Here is a 22,957-nt window from a genome sequence, read left to right as displayed (position 1 = left end):
TTAATTTTTAATTAAATATTTAAAGTGTCAGTCATCGGTTACTAACATCATATAATACATCAACATATTATAAAATAAAAAAGCTCTTTTGTAGTTAATTGTATGTTGTTTGTAGAGATTTGTAGTGAAGTTAAAAAGTTTTGTAGTCTCTTCGAATTGTTTATAATTAATAAATACATTTGTTGAACTATGTAGCTATCCGACAATCAATTAACGATAGCTGCTGCCCTCTGATACATAGTTCAACAAATGTATTTATTAATTATAAACAATTTAAAGAGACTACAAAACTTCTTAACTTTACTACAAAACTCTACAAACAAAATACAATTAACTACAAACGAACTTTTTTTATTTTATAATATATTAATGTATCATATGATGCTATATAGCCGATGACTGACACTTTAAATATTTAATTAAAAATTAATTATGGACTAACAAACAAAAATGAATGCACTATAATAATCTACAAACGAAATACAATTAATTTCACACCTATTTTTTTTAAATAGAATTGGAAAGGCTATGAGAGTCAAACGCGGTTCTTTATGCGTAATATCAGAATCACTGATTTATTACTTATGTTTTACATAATCAATCAATCATCCGTACGTTTCGGCTCAAGTTTGAGCCATCTTCAGCGGTATAATAATATTAAAAAATTAAAAAGTTCTCCGTTCCACCGTGGTGAGTTTCATGATTGGAGATTTCAGAAACGAAATTGAAAACAAACTTAGACTAAAAGATCCACCCATACAGCACAAAATGTTTTCAAAAAATATTTCTAAATATTTCTATAAAAATATTGCGAGAAACATTTTAAAATGGTTTTAGGAATATTTTAAAATGGTTTAAAAACCTTTTGTGGTAACATTTTTAAGAATATTTCAAGAATCTTTTAAAAATATTTTTAAAAACGTTCTTTTTTATTACCCAGATAAAATTTTCTTAAATATTTGAAATGTATTTTTAAAATATTAATTCGAATCTACATATTTATTGTATCATAATCTTGTTTCAAAATATTTAAAAAATATTTTTATTTCTTATTGGTTTTATAATCTTTTTTCAAATATTTTCAAAAATATTTTTGAAATATTATGAAATATTCTTAATTAAAGATGTATGTCGCTTATGTCAAAATAAAGGGATAAAGCTGAAATTTACAGAGATTGTGCACTTATATATCCCAAAAACCTGTGTTAAATTTGCGATCGATTGTCCGACCCGTTTCTGAGATATTTACTTTAAAAGTTACAGAAATTGTATATATATATATACTTCCCATGTAAATATTCCAGGTAGCACACATGGTCTTATTGACGTCAATTTAAGGTCATATTTCGTCCACGACGTCATATGTCCTTTATATGACGTGTATCCAACGTCCTATTATGGATATGAAAGTATGACGTCATGAAAAGGACATGAATTAGACGTCATTTTAAGATCAAATTTGGAACACGACAATTTTATTTTCATTTTTTGAGTTTTTCGTAATTAAAACAGACCCATACAGCATAGAAGCTTGCAAGACCCAGCAAGCATAGAAGCTTGCAAGACATTGCAGGAACGTTACAAGTTGCAATGTAATGTTGTAAAGACAATTGCAACATTTCGTTGAAATATTAGAACAACATTGCAGAAATATTATAAGAATAATTGAAAATATAGTACTATAACTTACTCCGTGAACATATATGCACACACATACATAAAGAATAGATTTTTTTTAGATTTATGTTTCTTTAAATTTAATTCCTAATTATTTTTCAACTTTGATTCAATTCATTAAATAAATTCTTTATTTTGTCAGGTAGCATTGATTCAATTCATTAAATAAATTTTGTCAGGTAGCGTCTTCAGGCGTTATCATGCATGTTGTTAACGTTATTATATTAATATTATATTATGTTAAATATACAAATTTCATATTAATAATAATTATTGTATATTAATTGTAATTGCGTTATTATTTTTAATATTTACCGGTTATTATCATTACACGATTTTTGAACACTATAAAGATATGTTATATAGAAGTATAAGCAACAAGGAAGCGTCAGAATCAAAGGATCACCACTAGTCCGTTCGATCATCGATGTCAAGCGACGTTAGGTGCGGTACTGACTCGGATGGGTGACCGCGCGGCTGTATGCACACACGACATATACATAATAAATGTATTTTCTTTTTTTTTGTTTTTCTAAAATTCTTAATTCACAACAGCATAACGGTATATACATACCTTTAAATGACTCATATTTATATGACATTTTTAAAACATTTTTAAAATTATTATGAACATATTTTATTTTTTAAAACAATATTTCTAAAAGATTTTACAAATATTATTGAATACATTTATTTGCAATCTTTTAAAAATATTTTTAAAAATATTTTTCTGACATGATCTGACGGACATAGAAACATTCAAAAAATATTTTTGTAAATTATTTTAAATTATTTTAATCTTCCTAAAAAATATTTTAAAAATATTTAAAAAACATTTTGTGCTGTATGGGCATATCTGTAAAAATAATTTCATTGTTACTATAAGTATTGTTAAAAGATCTAAGATCTATAATAAGAACTCACCAAGTAGTCTAGAGAACGAAAACATCGAAACAAGTCGAACAAAGCAGATATAAAATTATGGTATGACATCTGGTAAAAGTAGGGGAGACCGGGGCGAAGTCGACCCCGGGGCGGACTGTATGTTGTGAACTCGCCATTAATACTGTAAACGCGGTTTATGGTGCCCACGTGACCAACGGCCAACGGAGTTTAGTGAGGTTACGTGCCATGTTGTGATTCTTATCGAAGCAAACGTGTTTTCGTATGTCGAAAGTAAAATTTCTTCCGCGTCGAAAGTTTGTAATATCTTAAGTATTATTGTCTCTCCGAATCTCAAAGTAAGTGATTCTAAAGAGTAATGCATGCTGAACACGAATTCAGTGCAGTTTTTTTATTTTCATTGATTTCTATTATTTTATAAGCGACCAAACCTAAAACTTGTGTTCGGGGCGAAGTCGTGACCAAGCCAATATCATGGAGGCTTCCGGCGAAAGTCAAAATCAAAGAAGCAGCAGTGGTCTGATTCCGGCGAGGACTTGGATAATATATGTGCTGCGTGTGCTCAGAGATGACAGAATAGAGCTGACGAGAAACGTGCGAGCGTAGGGCACATAAGTGTGTGCGCTTTTCTTGTAATTATTTTCCGCCATCGTGTTTTTAATTAATGTTTCCATTTTCTATTAAAAAATAATTAATAAAATGTATCCTATCATTTTTCATGATTGGAATTATGAATTTTCATTTAAAATCCAGTCCGAGAATGAAGACACGACTCCGCCCCGGAAATTTTGACTTTTTGATTTTTGCACCTTTGTCGTTTTTACTCTATACCGGTTGAACAAAGCGACGTAGACCAAAAATGCCTATATAAATTTTGTAGCCAAGGGTTTACTCTTTACAATGGTATACTATATTTCACTAAAATTATTTATTTTGTTGTTAAAAATCGGCACCGAAAAAATAGGGCCGACTTCGCCCCGGTCTCCCCTATATTCTGTACTAAGAGATCCGGAGATCTTGTCGACACGACACACAACAATGATATGATTCGGTATTACAAGAAGGGGCATGTCTTAGCATCAAAACAGCAGTGAAATAAATTATAAATGTGTAGGTCAAACAAGTAAAAATAAACTAATAAATATTTAATGTACAAACAATAACACGTGATCTGACGAAAGACAAAATGTTTATGGACATGGTTTACAAATTATTTAAAATAGACACGTATGCATGGTGCATAAACTCTGTATCAGTTTGAGAGTTGAGACTATTCTTTTGTAGCTTAATATGTGACATCTCAGAAACTAGTCGCTTTGCTAAAAATTTTTCCCTATCTAAGATTTCAATGTTCTCCCAATCAAATTCGTGATCGAAATTAATTCTATGTTCGGTAATGACAGACTGAGTTGTTGTATTTCTGTGAATATGGTTGCGATGTTCAGAAATTCTAGTTTTTAATTGTCTCATCGTCTGACCAACATATGAAGCGTCGCAATTTTTACATGATTATATAATAGTATGATATTTTATACACAACATTTTTATTTGATTGGATAGGGAGAATATCCTTCTGCACTTTAATAAAATTCTTAAGTTTATTTAAACTATAAAACGACAAGTTAACATTTAGATCTGTAACAACACTTTTAAATTCTTCCGAAATATTAGAGACATATGGTACTATAAACCATGTGCGTTGTCCCTCTTCATTCGTGGGTGGAGGTTCATTCTGTTTTCGAGTACATTTATTAAGCAAAGATTTAATTCTAGTATTAATTGTGTTAAAAATGAATGATAACGGGTAGTCGTTTTGTAAAAGAGTGTCTATTATAAATTTCATATTTTTTAAATAATATTTCGAATGTGATAATAAAAATGCCCTATCAACCATGTCCATAATTGTGCCTCTTTTTTGGGAAATAGGGTGTTGCGACATGAAATTAAGATAACGGGCTGAAAACGTCGGTTTGTGAAACCAATTAAATTCTAGAACGTTGTTGTTTTTAATAATCGTTAAATCTAAAAAGTTTAATTTGTCACTTCCTATTTCAATAGTAAACTGTAACCTAGGGTGATACGAATTAAATACATGTAGTATTGTGTCAACAGAATTAGCAGGTACAAGCTATAGCAATGTCATCTACGTATCTGAAGTAAAAAGGTAAAATAAATGTGAATAATTGCAACACTCTATTTTCCCAATCCTGCATTACCATGTCGGCAGCAATTAATGGGAAACAAAGGAGAGCCCATAGGAGTACCAAATTTTTGTTTGTATATGATGTTATCAAATGTAAAGTTGAATTTAAAATTAATTCTATAGCCTGCATGAATTCATCCTTTGGAATATTGCAATTGTTGGAGATATATGACCATCTATTGGAGATACTTTCTAATACTAAATCTGTAGGGATGTTAGTGAATAACGATATTGCATCTAATGAGATAAGAACATAATCATTATTGATGTGTATCCCGTTAAGTTTTGTGACTAGTTCGAAACTGTTATCTATTATGCTGCATTCCCACTATACGCGTCGCGCGTCGCGTCACGACACCGCGTCATGAGTTATCCAATCAAAACATTTCATTTTTATGGCAAGATCTCGCGTCGGAAATGACGTCATAAAATGAAACGTTTTGATTGGATAACTCATGACGCGGCGTCGTGACGCGACGCGCGACGCGTATAGTGGGAACGCAGCATTAGGTTTTGGTATACTTATAGAGATAATCTTATGGAGAAAGTAGGCTAGTGAGTATGTAGGACTATCAATAGAAGAAATAATTATTCTAAAAGGATATTTTTTTTTAATTTTATAATACATGTTGGCTAGTTTCATGGTCTACAATTAAATAACTAATTAGGAATTAATTATGAACTAACAAACGAAAATAAATGCAATAATCTACAAACGAAATACAAGCAATTTCACACCTAATTTTTTTAAAAAAGTGTCACCCCTGGTTTCCATGCACGCGTTGCCATGCACTTAGCGCGCGTTTGATGCGCGTCTCCACGCGTTTCACCAATCAAATTGGTTTCCATGCACGCGTTGCCTTGCGTTATAATGCGCGTTTGACGCGCATCTGCACGCGTTCCACCAATTAAATGCGTGCTTTTCTTGACGCGCGCGATAGCGCGTCATAGCGCGTTGAAATTAAAAATTTTTAACCCTTTCAGACGCGCGACGATCGCGTCGCGTTTTGTTGAACTCGGCTAATTTCAGTCGAATTTCGGCATTAATGACAGCTTGTCATATTTAATCATACATAATGTCAATAAACATTAATAATTCTTGCGAAAACGACGAATCAGTAAATGAATTAATTATAAACTCAGTTCGTCTTCGCAGTGCTTTGTGGGATTTAAATAGCAAATTTTATAAAGATAATGTATATAAAAGGAAATTATGGGCTGAAATAGCCTATGAATTACATGTAACTGGTAGGAAAAAATAAAATATATAATTAAGATAAATAATTTAAATAATATTATAAAAATAATATAAAAAATAATATATCTATATATATATACAACAATTTATAACAAAAACTATAATTTTATAGAGGATTTTGTAAAAACCCGATGGAAATCTCTTCGAGACAGATATTTCCGGTAGAATAAAAAATTAATAACGAGAAGTGGACAAGCAGCTACACAAATCTCAACTTGGCCCTTATGGGAAAGCATGGCATTTTTAAAACAAGTGTCGCAACCGCGGCCGTAAGCATATTATTTTTTATATTATAATTATCTTTAATAATGAAATCATTTGAGAAACAATAATTAATTGAGTATCTTTACTACATACATATAATATATAATTTGTAATTTAATTCATTTTTTTCTATTAGAACAATAACGAATATGTCACATGAAACCGAAAGCAATATAAGAAAGTCTGTCTCACCGATAAAAGAAACGAGTCATAATGAATCATTTGCATCACAAGAAAATTCGCAATTTATTAACCTTATTGATGTCCCAAATAATCGAAATCCAAGTCAAAGTAAAAATTTTTATAATATAATATTTTTATAACATAATAATCTGAACAATAAAAATAATTAAAACAAAACCAAAATTAAAACGTACATTTAATATTAATAATAACAATCACTTAACAGTTTAATAAAATTACAAGTCTCTATATGTACAGCTGAAGAACTATTAAAATCAAATATTGAAGGCCCATCTTCACAACCTTGTTCTTCAAATTCTCGTGAAAGAGATGTCACACCACGACAAAGTCCCCTTAAGCGCCCTTCACTCTTTATAGAAAAATCTTCTACATCTACTTCATTTATTAAAAAAACAAAAGGTTATTTATATAAAATATTATTTAAGAAATTATATATATATATATATATATATATATATATAATATATATATATATATATATATATATATAATTAAAAATATTTTAATTCCAAATTTAGCTAATCATGAGTGTGATCCGGTGGAAGAAGTTATATTAGATTATATAAAAAATAAACCGACTTCAAGGTCTTCATTAAATCGAGAACATTCTGCTGAAGAATATTTTTATTTATCAATTGCTCGCGATGTACAAAATTTTAGTTTATCATCGCGGTTATATATGAGGCAAAAAGTTTTAAGCGCATTTGAAGAAATTTTAGAAAATGAAGACATTAATTAAAGTTATTAATTTTACATTGTTTATATATTAATTAAGTTATATTAATATTAAAATGTTAAAATAAACTAGTTAAATGTTCAATGTTAAAATAAAATATTATTTACTCAGTTTATTGACTCAGTTTATTGTACACTTTATATTATTGTAAACATACCTTAATTATTTGCTTGTTGCAAATACCAGTTCTTTTGGTGTTTTGGTAATTTATCCCACTGCCAGTGGACACTGCCTTCCGCCATAAACTAATTTTTATAAATTTCCCGAACTTCTTTGGCCACTTGCGTTGAATTCCTGGCTGCGTTTGGATTAAGGTTTCGTAGTCTGAGAAATTCATTTTCTTCACGCCATTGTCCAATTTGTAAATTTCCACTTCGATCTTCTCTGTCAACAAAACATGGTGGAAGATATCTTCTTTGTCCTGGTGCAAGATGAAGCTCACTGTCCCGAAGCCAATTGTGCAAAACAACACAACATTGTACAATACTTTGTACAGTTTCAAGAGATGCAATTATTGGTTTTCTGAAAATACGAAATCTTGACGTCATTACTCCAAACGCATTTTCAATACACATTCGAGCTCTGCTTTCTCTATAATTAAAAATTATTTGATCTGGTGTTAAATTAACACCGGGATAAGGCCGCATTAAATTTTCCAATAATGGGAATGCTGCGTCTCCGACAAATACGAAAGAAACTCTAGTATTTGATACATGAAGAACAGTTGGTGGAGGCAATGGTAATTTTTGTTCAATTATATCTTTTCCAAAATCTGATGATTGAAAAATACCACCATCGCTCTCTTTTCCGGCTGATCCAATGCTTACATATGTAAATCTATAGTGCGCATCACAGGCTGCGAGAAGTACTATAGGGGAGACCGGGGCTAAAAGGTCAGTTTTTTTTCGGTGCCGATTTTTAACAAGAAAATAAATAATTTTAGTTAAATGTGGTATACCACTGTAAAGAGTGAACCTTTAGCTACAAAATTTATATAGGAAATTTTTATCTACGTCGCTTTGTTTAACCGGTATAGAGCAAAAACGACAACGGTGGAAAAATTGAAATCTCAAAAATGCCGGGGTTTAAGCGTCACCCCCCCGGGGCTAATCAGTCACACTGCATTTTCAATACATATACGTACATCTAATCCGGAAAAATGATAGGATACATTTTAATAATTGTTTTTTAAGAGAAAAATATAAAAATTTATTTAAAATTTTTATGCGAAACATTATTAAAAAATAATTGTTTTACCTATTCCATAAAACAATTTAGGCACGTGAATACAGAGGTTAACCAAATCGTAAACTCCCCAACGGCACGTCATATTGTCAACGCGGGCAACCACGGGGAACACGCGTGACGGCGTTCCGGTGCCATAGGATCAGCGCGAACCCTCGAGCAACCTAACCAAGCCGCGTTTCTCGCGGGGGAGCGATAAATAGCGACAGGGGGGTTAGAAAAGCTCGCGGTGGAGCGCGACCATTTTACCGACTCGACGGCGTCCTCGCGCCGATTCCTCGACGCGCCGACGACGACGACGACGACGACGGCCACGACCACCACGACGACGACGATGACGACGACGACGACGACGACGACGACGATGACCACGACGATGACCACGACGACGACGACGACGACGACGACGATGACCACCACCGACACCACCACCACTACGACGCCGGCGACAATGACGCCGAGACGATGCGGCGAACGCTGGACGATGCGGTCGCACGCGCGACTGTCACTGACACAACGACCAACAACGACGATCTACCGCGCGCGCGGCATGTCAACTCTCGCGCGGAAATCGCGGGATCTCAGAGCCGTGCCGTGCCTCGCCGTACCTCGCCGACGTGCCGTGAGCGCGAGCGATCTCAAAAACAACGGTCCGCCATCTTTTCGGTCGGCCAAAACACCCGTTTTGCGACGATACGTGCGTACTATTTCTCTCCTATACAAACTGACGCACGTGCAAGGGAAGACAGAATCACGCTCGAGGGAAACCTAACCTGAAATCGCCGAATTCGCCGTGAGCTGAAGTCGTGCGCCCGGCGCGCCACAGTGACTGACCAGCCCCGGGTGCTTACTGACTGATTAGCCCCAAACACAAGTTTCAGGTTTAATCGCCCACGAAATATTAGACATCAACGATAATGAAAAAACTACACTGGATTCGTGTTCAGCATGCATTACTCTTTATAATCACGTACCTCGAGATTTGGAGAGCAAATATTATTGCAGATATTACAAAATTTCCACGCGCAGAAAATTTCACTTTCACCTTCCGAAAACACGTTTGCCCTCGTAAAAATCATAACACGGCAGGTAACCTGCCGAAACTCCGTTGGTCACATGGGTACCATAAGCAGCGTTTACAATGGGCCAATTCCTTTTAGTGACACAAGTCGACACAAACATCGTTCTATCCTTCTTGGCATTTAATGAATAACAAAGACAGAACGACACTTGTGTCGACTTGTGTCACTAAAAGGAATTGGCCCAATGTTAATAGCGAGTTCGCACAATATACAGGTTCCGAGATATTTGATTTGACGCTTCAACCCCGTTGACCTTTTAGCCCCGGTCTCCCCTACTAAATGTTCCTTTATAATTATAAAAAGTAGAGCCTGTATTCTTGAAACACTGTACAACTACATGTTTTCCGTCGATAGCTCCAACACAATTTGGGAAATTCCAAATATCCCCAAAATCTTGAGCTATGCTAGCCCATTCCTCTTCTTTTAATACAGGTAATACTTCCGGATGTAGAATATCCCATATCACTTTTGTAGTTTCCGCAATAATTTTTGACGTAGTAGCTCGTCCAATTCGATACTGATAATGTAAGCTAGCCATACTGTCTCCAGCAGCAATATATCGTAAGGTTAAAGATAATCGTAATCCAGGTGGTAAAGGTTCTCTAGTTAAATATAATTTAGAAATTCGGGGCTCTATTTTATGTAGTAGGGTATCAATTGGTTTGGTGTCATTCTGTGGTAATTAAAAAAGAGCTCAACATCATTGCATAGTTCGGCAACAAGATTACTGTAAGCTCCCTGCTCAAGTCTATTGGTTAAAATAGGTCGAACCCACCAACGTGGAGCTGATCTTCGATGTCGTATTCTTTGTTGTCGTTTTCTCCACAACCATAATAGAAGAAATATTTTAAATTCTTCATCATCCATCTATTATATAGAAATTAATTTCATACATATTATATAAAATAATCTCATTGTTAGAAAACAAATATTACGATATTATACATTTTTAGTAATATCTTTTAAATAATAAATTATATTTATTTTAACTTTACTGAGAAAGCGTAAAATATTTTTTTTTTTTAGAAAATTGTATACGTGATATTTTTTTACTAAAAGCTAGTTAATAGATTATTTACTTTTTAATATTCTTCTTTTCTCTTTTCCTTTTACAATTGTTTATATTATTTTTTATTATTAAATATTACATATATATACGCATGTATTTTTATAATAAAATTGGGAGCTGTCACATTTATATAACGCGCGCATGGAAACACTATCAGCTCAAACGCGCGCTATAACGCATGGCAACGCGTGCATGGAAACCAGGGGTCAGTCGTCAGCTAACATCATACGAATTGGATATGGCATATTGAAATGCTGTTCAGCTTCATATCGCTGAACAATTGGAAAATGTTTTCGATTTTTATGAAAGACCGCGCTTTTATAAGAGATGATCCATTTCAGTTACCAGAACGACAGTTTATAAATCTTTTTCGATTAAAAAAAGAAACAGCAAACAGGCTTATTAAAATATTATAGAAGACAATTCAGTACAACCGTCACGATCTACAGCTTATTTGGACGCAACTGTACAAGTATGTATGTACAACACATGTAGAATATAAATTTATTTGTAATAAAACTGTTTTTTAGGTGCATTTTACGTTAATTTTAATTAGATTTTCACTATTAATATTTTTTTAACTGTAACAATTTGCACTTCACCAATTTCAAGTAAGATATATGTACTTTTTCAAAAAAGGTAAAAAAAAGGCGCCAAGTACACGCAATATATTTTGTAAATTCAAAAATTCAACCTAAGTAGTAGCTTTATTTCTCCTTAACAAAATTATTATATCACAAAATTATGTTACCTAACTCAACTCAAGTGACATGTATTTCAAAAAAAGATGTAAAATCTTTAAATTGCGCCAATTGCAAAGAGAATATATATACTGCTTTGAAAAATAATAATTGTTGTGCAACTACTTTAAAAAAATAAAACCCAAGTGGTACATATATCTTTGTGTACCCATTCAAGGGTCTTCCTATTCCAACCCAAGTGGTAATAGCTTCTTAATTCTCCTTAACAAAATTATAATATTACAAAGAATTATTTTAATCACAAAGAATTAAAGAGGTAACAGTACAAAATAAAAATATTTAATTAAAATAAAATAAATAAATTTTTCTTGTAAAAAAACTTGGCGCTGCTAGACTTCGAAATTTAAACATTAAAATTTAAACATTAGTACTAAAATTTTTGATTGAATAAAAAAACAATAAACATAATTTAGGAAAAATGTGACAAGAGTAAGAAAGTAGCGCCAAGTTTATTTACCAAAAAAATTTATTTATTTTATTTTAATTAAATATTTTTATTTTGTACTGTTACCTCTTTAATTCTTTGTGATTAAAATGATTTTTTGTAATATTATAATTTTGTTAAGGAGAATTAAGAAGCTATTACCACTTGAGTTGGAGAATAGGAAGACCCTTGAATGGGAACACAAAGACATGTACCACTTGGGTTTTATTTTTTTAAAGTAATTGCACAACAATTATTTTTCAAAGCAGTTAGCAGTATATATATTCTCTTTGCAATTGACGCAATTTAAAGATTTCACATCTTTTTTTGAAATACATGTCACTTGAGTTGAGTTAGTTAACATAATTTTATGATATAATAATTTTGTTAAGGGAGAAATTAAAGCTACTACCACTTAGGTTGAATTTTTGGATTTATACATATCACTTAAGGTTAAGCTATAATAGGTAACGTAATTTTGTGATGATATGTATAATTTTGTTAAGGAGAAATAAAGCTACTACTTAGATTGAATTTTTGAATTTACAAAATACATTGCGTGTACTTGGCGCCTTTTTTTACCTTTTTTGAAAAAGGTGCTCTCAACGGTAGGACTATTAATTTTAATTCTTCGTCTTCTATCCCTCATTTCCCTCCCTTTTTGGCCTCTACCCCGCAAACCCCTTCAGTTTCTCAATCCTCGCCTTCTTCCCTCTCTCCTCCCTCTTTAGTGCGTAGTTCCCCACCAGAGGGGTCGCCAAAGGACGATGCATGTCAAAACAATGATCTTTAATTTTTGAATATGTTTTCAATGTTAATCAACCACATTTTTTTTAATCAACCACATTGCTGAACTCATTCCGCCCTCTCTTAACGGCAACTTTGCGAGGGAATTCAACAAATACGTCGTTTGCTACAAGAACTTACACAACACTAATTGTCCTAACATGGCCAATTCTTCTCCACAGACTTTTGCTTTCGCCCCTGGCTGCGGTATTTTATATTGGAACTGCAGGGGAGCGGTGAGCAAGAAACCCGCTATAGAAAAACTTTGCGAAGATTATGAGATAGTGATTCTGGCGGAAACGTGCATGACGCCCGCTAATAATGACTTTACCATCCGCGGCTTTAAAAGTTATCAGAAAGGATTGCGCTGGTCCTGGTGTTCGAGGTAGTTGGTGCTGGTTAAAGAGACAAAATATTATTCTCACAAATTAATCTCGCAAGCCTATTAGGTTAAAGCTAGAGATTGCCAACGTCAAGGCCATTGTTATAGGAATATACAAGCATCCCAATTCTCTTTACCTGGCTTATTCAGAATACCTGGCGAAATCTCTTTTCGCTGGCTGGCTCTTATGGCTACTTTCTTCTTATGGGAGATATACGCGCCCATCACCCCTACTGGGGAGCAACTCGGACTAACCCTGCAGGCACTTGTGTCGCTGATATCCTTGACCAATCCCCGTTCAAACTTATGAATTCCGATTCGCCTACCTACATTCCTCCTCCGGGATCACGCCGTCATTAATAGACCTAGCAATTTGTTCGTCTAATCTGGCTCCATTATGTGAATCTTTTACTATTCGTGATACAATGGGCAGCGATCATAGCCCGATTGTTGCTCACGTTAATCGGCAGGTTAGATCTGTAAATGTGTTTTCTTATAAACACAAACTATCAAAAGAACAGTGGAGGAGCTTTGCTTCTATTCTGCAAGCGCACGCTGAGGAACTGGAGAGAAATGTTCTTGAGTGGAGTGATAATGAGCCCTTGCAGCAATATCGTGCCTTCTTTGACCATATTGAAAATGTTCTTTGTGAATTTTCTCCTCCCGTTAGAGACTCAGCCTCTTTGAGATACCGGAACAAGGATGGTACTTGCGTCGGCCCTCCTCCCGCTCCTTGGTGGACCAAGGAGTGTTCAGAAGCAGTTCAGGCCAGGAGAAGAGTCTGTAAAATATACCGCAAAAATCCCACAGTGGCCAATTATCAGGCTTACCGGGCGCAGCAGCTCTCTGAAACTAGAAAAATTTTGAGGAAGGCCAAGAGGGATGGATGGAGAGAATATTGTTCTTCGTTATACTTTCTAACGTTCACCACGGAGGTCTGGAGGATGTTGAAGAGGTACAGAAACCGCAAATTGGCATCGGCTAATCCGTCTGCAGGTGCGAATAACGAACAGGTTGAGGCCGCAATGGCCAATATCTGTGCTCGCTCGTGCATTTCTGAGCCACAAAATATCCCATATAATTCTGCCTCCACATCTGAGTCCCTTTGTTAGATGGATAATGCATTCCAGTATCAAAAATTTGAAGCTGCTCTTAACTCCGTTAAGGTAAAATCCAGCCCAATTGATAGAATAGATTACCAGATTCTTAAATCCCTTCCTACCTCCCTGAGAAAATGGCTGTTGAGGGTCCTTAATAACTTGTTCCTGGAGGGTGCTTTTCCGGAATCTTGGTCGCACTCTTTAGATAGATAGATAGATAGATAGATATTTATTGTTCCCCTTGGGGTTACAATCTTTACAAATACAAAACTTATTAATTAACACTAACTTAATTCTATCTTATTCTACGCCTTATCTCGCTCGCACGCTTCACACGCTTCTCACGCTCCGCACGCTTCGCACGCCTCGCACGCTTCTCGCTCCCTCTCTTTCCCCCTCTCCCTCCCCCATCGCATGGACTTCCATTCCCGTTTACAACTCCTTTCCACTCACTATCATACTCTCTCATGCCTCTCTCCCGCATTCTCCATTCACTCTCCTCTCTCACCACATCCCCCTTCCTCCTCCACCTCTCTCATCCACTCCTCCCCCGCTCCATCCTCCCCTAATACCCTCATATACGCTTCTTGCCAGCTTCCGCCTCCTCCTTTGATCCACCCCCTACATTTCTCTCATACGTGCTCCCACGTCTCCATTTCCGTACCACATAACCTACACACTCTTTCGCCCTCCTCTTGCCAATACCTTCCCTCCCTCATCTCATTGCCTAGTCTAAAACGCACACTACTCTTCTCCACCTACTTTCCCCCCAACCCTTTAACAAATACTCCGGTATACCGTCCCCTTTAACCAATCCATACCATTTATTGTACCTAGCATTTTCTATATCTTCTCCCATCTCTCCACCTTCTGCAATTCCTTTGTCCCTTTCTTCCAACTCCTCAATATTTATTACTCCTTTTTCCCTTATCAGTTCTCGCAAATCTACTCCTCTAATTTCGAAGAACTGCCTTTTTTCCTCCTCCCATCTCGACAGTTTCCTTCCCTTTGCTATATTGTCCCCCATCTCCCATAAGCATCTCTGTGCCAACACACTTCCCCTTCCCTCCAGCAATCTTTCTTCAAAACCACATGCTCTCCTTCCTGCCCTACTCCTTAATTTCTCCCTTTGCACTTTTTCACTCACCAAATATCCCGGCGTTCTCCCTTCTACTCCTAACACCCATCTCAAGAACCTTTCATGCATTCTCTCCACCTCTCCTCTCTTCTTCCACCCCCAAATCTCCACTCCGTAGCTCGCCACCATCCATACTAATTTATCAAACAACCCTATCCTCCTCTTCCAATTCTTTCCAAACCTTCTCTTTCCAATACCCCATATCTGCCCCATTATTGCAGCTGCCTTCGCCACTCTTTCCCTAACTTAAGCTTCCTGCCCTCCATTTCTCTGCAATGTGTACCCAAGATATTTCATCTTCTTCACTTCCTCTATCTTTTTTCCTTTCCATCTCCAATTCATTATACTCATCCTACCCTTCCCCTCTCTAAATCTCAAAATTTTTGTTTTCCCCGTATTCAAACTCAATCCTTTCCTGTCCAAGTACCCTTCCAACCTTTCTATCAGGTCGCACTCTTTAGTATATCTTATTCCCAAGCCTCATGGCGGTGGCGTCAGACCAATTGCTCTCACCTCTTGTGTACTCAAGTTGCTCGAAAAGCTGATTCTTAATAGGTTACACTGGGTGATAGAGTCGGGGGCCTTTTCGGAGTGCCTTGTACCTGAATTCCAGTTCGGATTCCGTAAATTTAAATCTTGTTCCGATAACCTTACCATACTGACGTCTGAAATTCAAGGATTCCTCCAAAATAAAATGACTGCGGCCGTATTCATCGATGTCAAATACGCTTTTAATAATGTCCCGACATTCTAATACAAGATCTATTGGAGCTCGGCTTTCCTAAAAGAATCTGTCAGTTTGTCCAAAATCTTATTCACTCCCACAATGTGCAGTTTGTTGTCCATGGGAAGCTCACCCCCCCCCCCCTCGTATCTCACGGAAGAGTACCCCCCAGGGATCAGTGCTAAGTCCGACTTTATTTAATATATATAGATTTAAGAAAAATAACGAAGTTACTTCATTGGCGTACCAAAATCCTCCAGTTCGCAGACGACATAGTTATATATACAACGGCATCCTCCCTTCGGAAAGCAATCGAATCTTTGCAAAAATCTTTAGAGCAAGTACAAAAATATCTCAGAGATAGAGGGCTTGAGATCTCTCCTACCAAAACCCAGCTTATGATCTTCTCGCGTTTTAAGCGCAACTGTGATAGTTTCGTCATTAAAATAGACGACAGAATCATTGGTCCCTCGGAGACAGTTCGATTTCTGGGTGTTGTTCTTGACTCTAGGCTTTCTGGCACCTCTCACATGGACTACTTGATCTCTAAAGCCAGGGTTACAGCGAATATTATCTCTTCGCTTAGGGGTGTCTGGTGGGGAGCTCACCCCCAGCTCCTATTCAATGTGTACAGAGCCATTTTAAGAAGTTTCTTGGAATATCCCTCCCATATATTCTGTCTTCAGAACTCAACTAAGTTCCACAGGTTAGAAATAATTCAGAATAAAGCTATAAGAGCCAGTCTGGGATACCGCATCTTCACACCTATAAACACCATGTTCGCTGAAGCCAAAGAGCCTTCTCTAAAGCTAAGACTACAATATTTAGCTGTTAAATATCTTATCAAGGTACAATCGGTAACGAATCATCCCGTTACTCAGTCCCTGTTACAGATAACAGATTACGCTATGCAGGATCCTGAGGGCTGAATACATTGCTCGAAATTTCCCTCTTGCGGAAGCATTTCGGGGCGTTGATCAGATCGTCCGTTGTATCTATAAATCTGTGGTTTTACCTACTTTTCAACACTCTTTCTATTCTTCTTTTTTCTCCCCCCCCCCTCATTACTACCCAGGTCCTGATTTATTAAATATCTTTAGCAGAATCCCTCGACAGCAGGTGCAGACAGCTTTCGAGCAAGCGTTTGGCAATGTCATGAGGGATATTTTGGTGTTCTACACTGACGGATCCAAGACTCAGCCGGGAAATTATGTTGGCTCTGCTTGTCACTCTCACCAAATTCGATTACAAATCATCCATAAATTACCGTCTCAAGCCTCGGTATTTACTGCTGAAGCTTGGGCTATATATAATGCTGTTCTTATATGTCTTGACGTTCGACCATCTTGTGCTGTCGTCACTGATTCTAAAAGCGTGCTGAAGGCTTTTGCGGCCCCTTATCGCCGCAAGTGTAACTATCTCATCCCACTTATTAAAGCAAAGTCACTTATGGCCCGAGAAAGAGGCACTCGTATTTAGTTTATTTGGATTCCCTCGCACATAGGAATAGCTGATGGTAATGAAGTTGCCGACCCCAGATAGCAAAGAGAATTCCAAAAGAATTTGACATGAATTCGTAGTTTCCAAAATGAATTCCTCAATGAATCCCATTTCTGTCCGAAATGAATTTATAAGTGATTCTTTACGAATTCGAAGTTATGTCAGCATTTGCGAGTTCTTTTGTAAATTCCAAATGATGTCTGAAAAACGGAAAAGTATTCCTTAAAGAGTTCGAAAAGAGTTCAAAAGGATTCGAAAGAGTTCAAATAGAGTTCTAAAAGAGTTCGAAAGTTCAAATAGAGTTATAAAAGAGTTCGAAATGAGTTCTAAAGGGACTGCAAAGGCTCGATAAGAACTCTTGCGCTGTTCAGGGCCATTTTGAAAAGAGTTCTGTGAGAGTCCTTGCTCTAATCCATAAAAGAATCGCATTGAGCCCGTTTAGCACATGCTAACAGTTGCAAGTTGTTTAATGTTTCTAGTGGTTTAATTTTCCGATTGGGCTACAAAAATGGTCTTAACCACATCGAAAAACTAAACCACTAGAAACACTGAACAGCTTTGCAACTGTTGGCACCTGATGAACGCGCCCATCGCTATTCCTCGATCTCTGTACGAAATAGAAATGTAAGTTAAAGTGTATTATAACAGAAAAGACTTAACGGTAAGCATATGCTTCAACGTCAGATGTATTATGTAGTTATATCAGAAGTTAAACATTATTAATATTTTAATACAGTATTTTCTATCATAATACATTTTACCTTACGGTTAAGTTCCGTATTTCCGTTTTCTTTATTGTATACTTTGAAGGCGTAAAGGAGTGTAACTTTTCGCGGGCTTTTATAATATATTGAATCACCATGGACAATATCCCCTGAAACGTAACTCCTCGCGTCCCGAATATACATAATTAAAAAATCTCGCATTTTTTAATGATCAGTTTTTATTATTTCATATATTCAAGTTATATATAGTTATATAGAAGTTATATAGAAACGACGAATTTATATAAAGTTATGAGTATACAAAATTTGTACAAACTTATACAAAGTATACAAAACTTATTATTTATTGAACTTATTATAAACTTATATAATATATGAACTATATATATGAACTTATTATGAATTTACTTAGTGTACAACTTATAAAAACTAGTAAAACTTACAGAAACTTATATATCGCATTTAGTTATAGAAACTTATCGCAATTAGTTATCGCATCCTGTCCGTTGCATGTTGCAACCACGATTTAATAGTTTCTTTGATGCTCGTTCTGGTCGCATCTGTTTGCTTGGAAATAGTTTCTGCAACAAAAAAAGTGCTTCATAAGACACGTTTATATAAGCAGGTTTTGAATTATATTTTGATTTTCAAGAAACTCACTGATAATCAAATGACAAATTACAGTTGAACTGAACTTCAGTGTTTTACGCTGCCCAGACCAGGAGTAAATTGAAATGAGTTATTTACAATTAATATCACAATATACTGTAAATGTACAATTACAAATGAAATGTTATTCGATTTTTATTAAATCCTTTCAAATTAAATTAAATTTCAATACTATTTATATCATTTCTTACTTATTATTAAAATATTGAATTTATTAAATGTTATTTAATTTTATTAAACTTTATTTTAGTTTACAAAAAGTTTAGATTTATTATAAACATTTTTAGACATGCAATGCGTAAATAATCAAAGATATTAAAGAACAGGATTACAAGAAATTTGAAAATGTCCTTACCGTGTAGCAGGTTGTAACACGTTAATGTCCGATTAACTAATGGAAACTGGTGGAAACATCAGAGCCTGTAAGAAAGAGACAGAAAGAGAGATAATAATTAAAAGACAGATACGGAAAAACAGAGGCTGCGTTTGATTTGGCTGCTTACATGCTGTAAGCCATGGAGGTAAGAATAACAGGAGGGAGCGTAAACCAAGCTTTTAGGCGAGGGGTATGAAGCCAGAGAAGTGAGAGGAAATCATAAGCGGCCGTCTTGGTAGTACATAACTTATCCTTCTTCTTCTTAATTTGGTAGAAGAAGAAGTTATGTATTACCAAAATGGCCACAATACGATTTCCTCTCACGTCTCCGGCTTCATACTCCGCAGTTTACGCTCCCTCCTGTTATTCTTACCTCCATGCTGTAAGCTTTATTCTATCTTCCTTCTGCATGTAGTGAGCGATAAAGATAGAATGAAGCTTACACCGCGTGAGCGCCCAAAACGAACGCAGCCAGAGAGAAAGACAGGTAGAGAAAAAGAGAGAGAAAAGCACAAAGAGAAAAGAGACAAAGACAAACAGATAAAGAGGCAGGTAGAGAAAAAAGAAACAGAGAAGAGGCAGACAAAAAAAACAGAGAAAGCTTTTCCTAAGAAGCAGTGTTCGTGTATGTACACTGGCACACTAAAGCCAGCGGCGGCAAACTAGTGGCGGCCGATTGTGATGCAATCGACAAAAATAATCGGAACGAAACACGTTCGACGTTGGATCCGAACGCGTTCGCATCCAACGTCGAATGTAGTTGTTAGCATTAAATAGCGTCCGAACACACAGTCCACGGAACACACGGAATATACGCACCTTGATCTCTTCTTCTTCTTTGTTTAATTGGCTCCTGCCTCTATTTTCCGAGGACAATATGGCCAGCTTTTACCACTGATTGTTTTGTCAACTGGGAGTAGCTTGTAGCTGCTACTGATAGCCGTGTAAATAGACTTAAGCTCACGAGGCGGTGGTCGTGTTGGGATAGGTGAGGGAGAAATCAGAGAGGGAGCGCTACTGGGTGGGTGGTGGGGAGCCAGTGGTCAGTCTGGCACGCGCGGGCGCGCGCATTACAAATTGATTTCTGCTGATCTACAAAAAGACATAATTAGTCGACAGATCTTACGCGTGGGTTTTGCGAGAGTTGGAAAGATGTCATTGCATTGGGGTCCCTCACTCGAGTGAACTGCCTGTCTGAGATAAGTTGCTTTGTTATATGTTAAGGGGCAGTTAAATATAACGTGATTGATATCTTGGACTGGGTCGCCGCAAGCGCATGAGCCATCATCAATAATATTTTTTCTGTAAAGACTGTGGTTCAAATTATAGTGGTTCGCTCTGAGACGCGAGATCGTGACAACAGCATCGCGTTTAAGGCCGGTTTTATAATACCAAGGTTTAGGCGTATTAACATATATGTTGTAAAAAAAATGGTTGCCCTTGCACCGAGCTCTATTAAATAGGTAGTTGTGAAACTCTGTAGCTAGTTTTTCGCGTTGTTCAATAAAGAGGTCTGAATGGGGTAGCTTAAATAACGGGTTGACAGTGCCAAAGCGAATGGCTTTTCTAGCGAATTCATCTGCAATCTCGTTACCTGTGATGCCTTTATGAGAGGGGATCCAAATGAAAAGGATTTCCTTACCGCGGCTTTGGGCTGCTAATATTTTGCTTTTTATAAGCGGGATTATATAGTTTGACCTGCATGTAACTGGATTGGAGAGAGCGTCAAGAACACTTTTAGAATCCGAAATAATGGAGAATTTAGGACCGGGGAGGTCAAGGGTAAGCAGCACAGCATTATATATTGCCCAGGCTTCCGCTGTGAAGACCGAGGCACGGGCAGGGAGCTTGAACATCAAGTGTTTTTGGAGTGTTGGGGAGTAGCACGAAGCGCCAACCCAGCTGAATGAGTCAATTTTTTAGCCATCCGTATAGAAGACTGTGGAGTCTTGAATGATCGGGCCGAACGCCTGGAGAAATATGTTCTGAACCAGAGGTTTAGGGGTTCTGTCAATCAGATTTAAGAGGTCAGAATCTGGTCGATAAAGAGAGGGGGTAAATAGAATGGATTGATAAGAGTGTTGGAAGGGGGAGGGAGCCACCTTGGAGTGAATATAGGGCAAGAGAGATTTTACCTGTAGGTAGAGATCAAGGAGAGGAAATTTTTTACGGCAGTATTCCAAGTCGGGTGGTCTGTCTCGTACTGTTATAGCCAGTTGAAACATGGCTTCTGTTACCGGGTGATTAGTGATAGATAAAGATTTGATGAGGTATTTGGATGCTAAATGTTTGAATCGTAACTTGAGAGGAGGTTCTTTGGCTTCCGCAAACATTGTATTAATAGGGGTGGATATACGATATCCTAGGCAAGCTCTTATAGCTTTGTTTTGGATTATCTCCAGACGATGGAATTTAGGACTAGACTTGAGAGAGAAGATGTGGGATGCGTATTCTATATATCCTCTCAAGACGGCTCTATAAATATTGAGGAGAAGCTGAGGATGAGATCCCCACCAAACTCCTCTCAATGCTGAGATTACGTCCGCGACCTTTCTGGCTTTGCTGATGACTGAGTCCATGTGAAGAGCACCTGTGAGTTGGGGATCAAGGATGATGCCAAGGAAGCAAACTGAGTCTGCTGGGGAGATGATGTCATCACCGATTTGAACTTTAAATTGATTTAGGTTGAAAATTTTATGCTTAGAGAAAATCATAAGTTGCGTTTTGCTTGGTGAGATCTCTAAACCACGGTTATAGAGATACTTAGTGATATTGGCAAGGGTTGTCTCGATCCAGCGGATGGCTTTTTTAATCTTTTTGACTGAAGCAAAGATAACTATGTCATCTGCGAATTGTAAAATCTTCACCCCAGGGTGTAGTTGTGAAGCTATATTTCTGAGATAGAAATTAAACAGAAAAGGACTAAGTACTGATCCCTGAGGGGTGCCTTTGCGCGAAATGCGCGGGGAAGAGAGCTTGCCCTGAATTACAAATTGAACGATTCTTTCTGTGATGAGGTTTTGGACAAATTGGCATGTTTTGGCTGGGAAATTGTATCGTAAAAGGTCTTCTACCAAAATGGGGGGAACAACATTATCGAAAGCACCCTTGATGTCAATAAATAGGGCTACCGTAGCTTTGTTAAGGAGGTTATTGTTGTGGATTTCTGCGTTGAGTATGGTAAGGTTGTCAGAGCATGAACGGAATTTGCGGAAGCCAAACTGATGATCTGGGATTAGATTTGATGTTTCAGATTCGACGCACCAATGAATGCGATTCAGGATCATCTTCTCGAGGAGTTTAAGTATACAGGAAGTGAGGGCAATAGGTCGGGCCCCTTTGCCATGGGGTTTGGGAATAAGGTAGACTAGAGAATGGGACCAGGCTTCCGGGAATTCACCTTCAGCGAAGATATTGTTGATGATTCTGAGTAGGAGTTTCTTGAGGGAGATCGGAAGGGCTTTGAGAATTCTGTAATCAATGCAGTCGAGTCCCGGACTGGAATTGCTTTTACATGTGTTGAGAGCATGATGAAATTCGTTGTATAGGAATGGATTATCGAGCCATTGCAGAGGGCCATCGGGGTTTGCTTGGTTGTTGAGAAGGTTGGGACGTTCTGACGTACAGGAGGGGGGAGTTATATTAGCCATGGTCTCATCGGCAAGCGCCTCGCTTATCGTGGAAGAATCTCCGGATGGTGCTAGTTTGCGATTGCGGAATCTTTTAATCAT

At 36.7% G+C, this 22,957-nt stretch overlaps 2 long non-coding RNA genes and 1 pseudogene across 2 annotated transcripts in view; 2 read left to right on the top strand and 1 right to left on the bottom strand.

The window, feature by feature from the left end:
• LOC139776002 (uncharacterized) overlaps positions 1-22,957 on the top strand; it is a 29,169-nt gene that overhangs the window by 940 nt on the left and 5,272 nt on the right. Inside the window, exon 2 of the long non-coding RNA XR_011718989.1 lies at positions 10,983-11,113. This is a non-coding gene — a long non-coding RNA (uncharacterized lncRNA). The remainder of the gene's footprint in view (positions 1-10,982; positions 11,114-22,957) is intronic.
• LOC139775939 (uncharacterized) lies at positions 2,826-3,308 on the top strand. Its single transcript, XR_011718961.1, has 2 exons — positions 2,826-2,918; positions 3,003-3,308. It is a non-coding gene; the product is annotated as an uncharacterized lncRNA (long non-coding RNA).
• LOC139775957 (uncharacterized) lies at positions 7,404-10,496 on the bottom strand (annotated as a pseudogene).

Source organism: Temnothorax nylanderi, unplaced genomic scaffold (assembly GCF_030848795.1).
Source record: "Temnothorax nylanderi isolate EJ_2023f unplaced genomic scaffold, tnyl_v1.0 TNYL_tig0109_pilon, whole genome shotgun sequence".
NCBI lineage: Eukaryota > Metazoa > Arthropoda > Insecta > Hymenoptera > Formicidae > Temnothorax > Temnothorax nylanderi.
The sequence above is the reverse complement of the archived record's forward strand: the minus strand, read 5'-3'. Positions and strand labels throughout refer to the sequence as shown.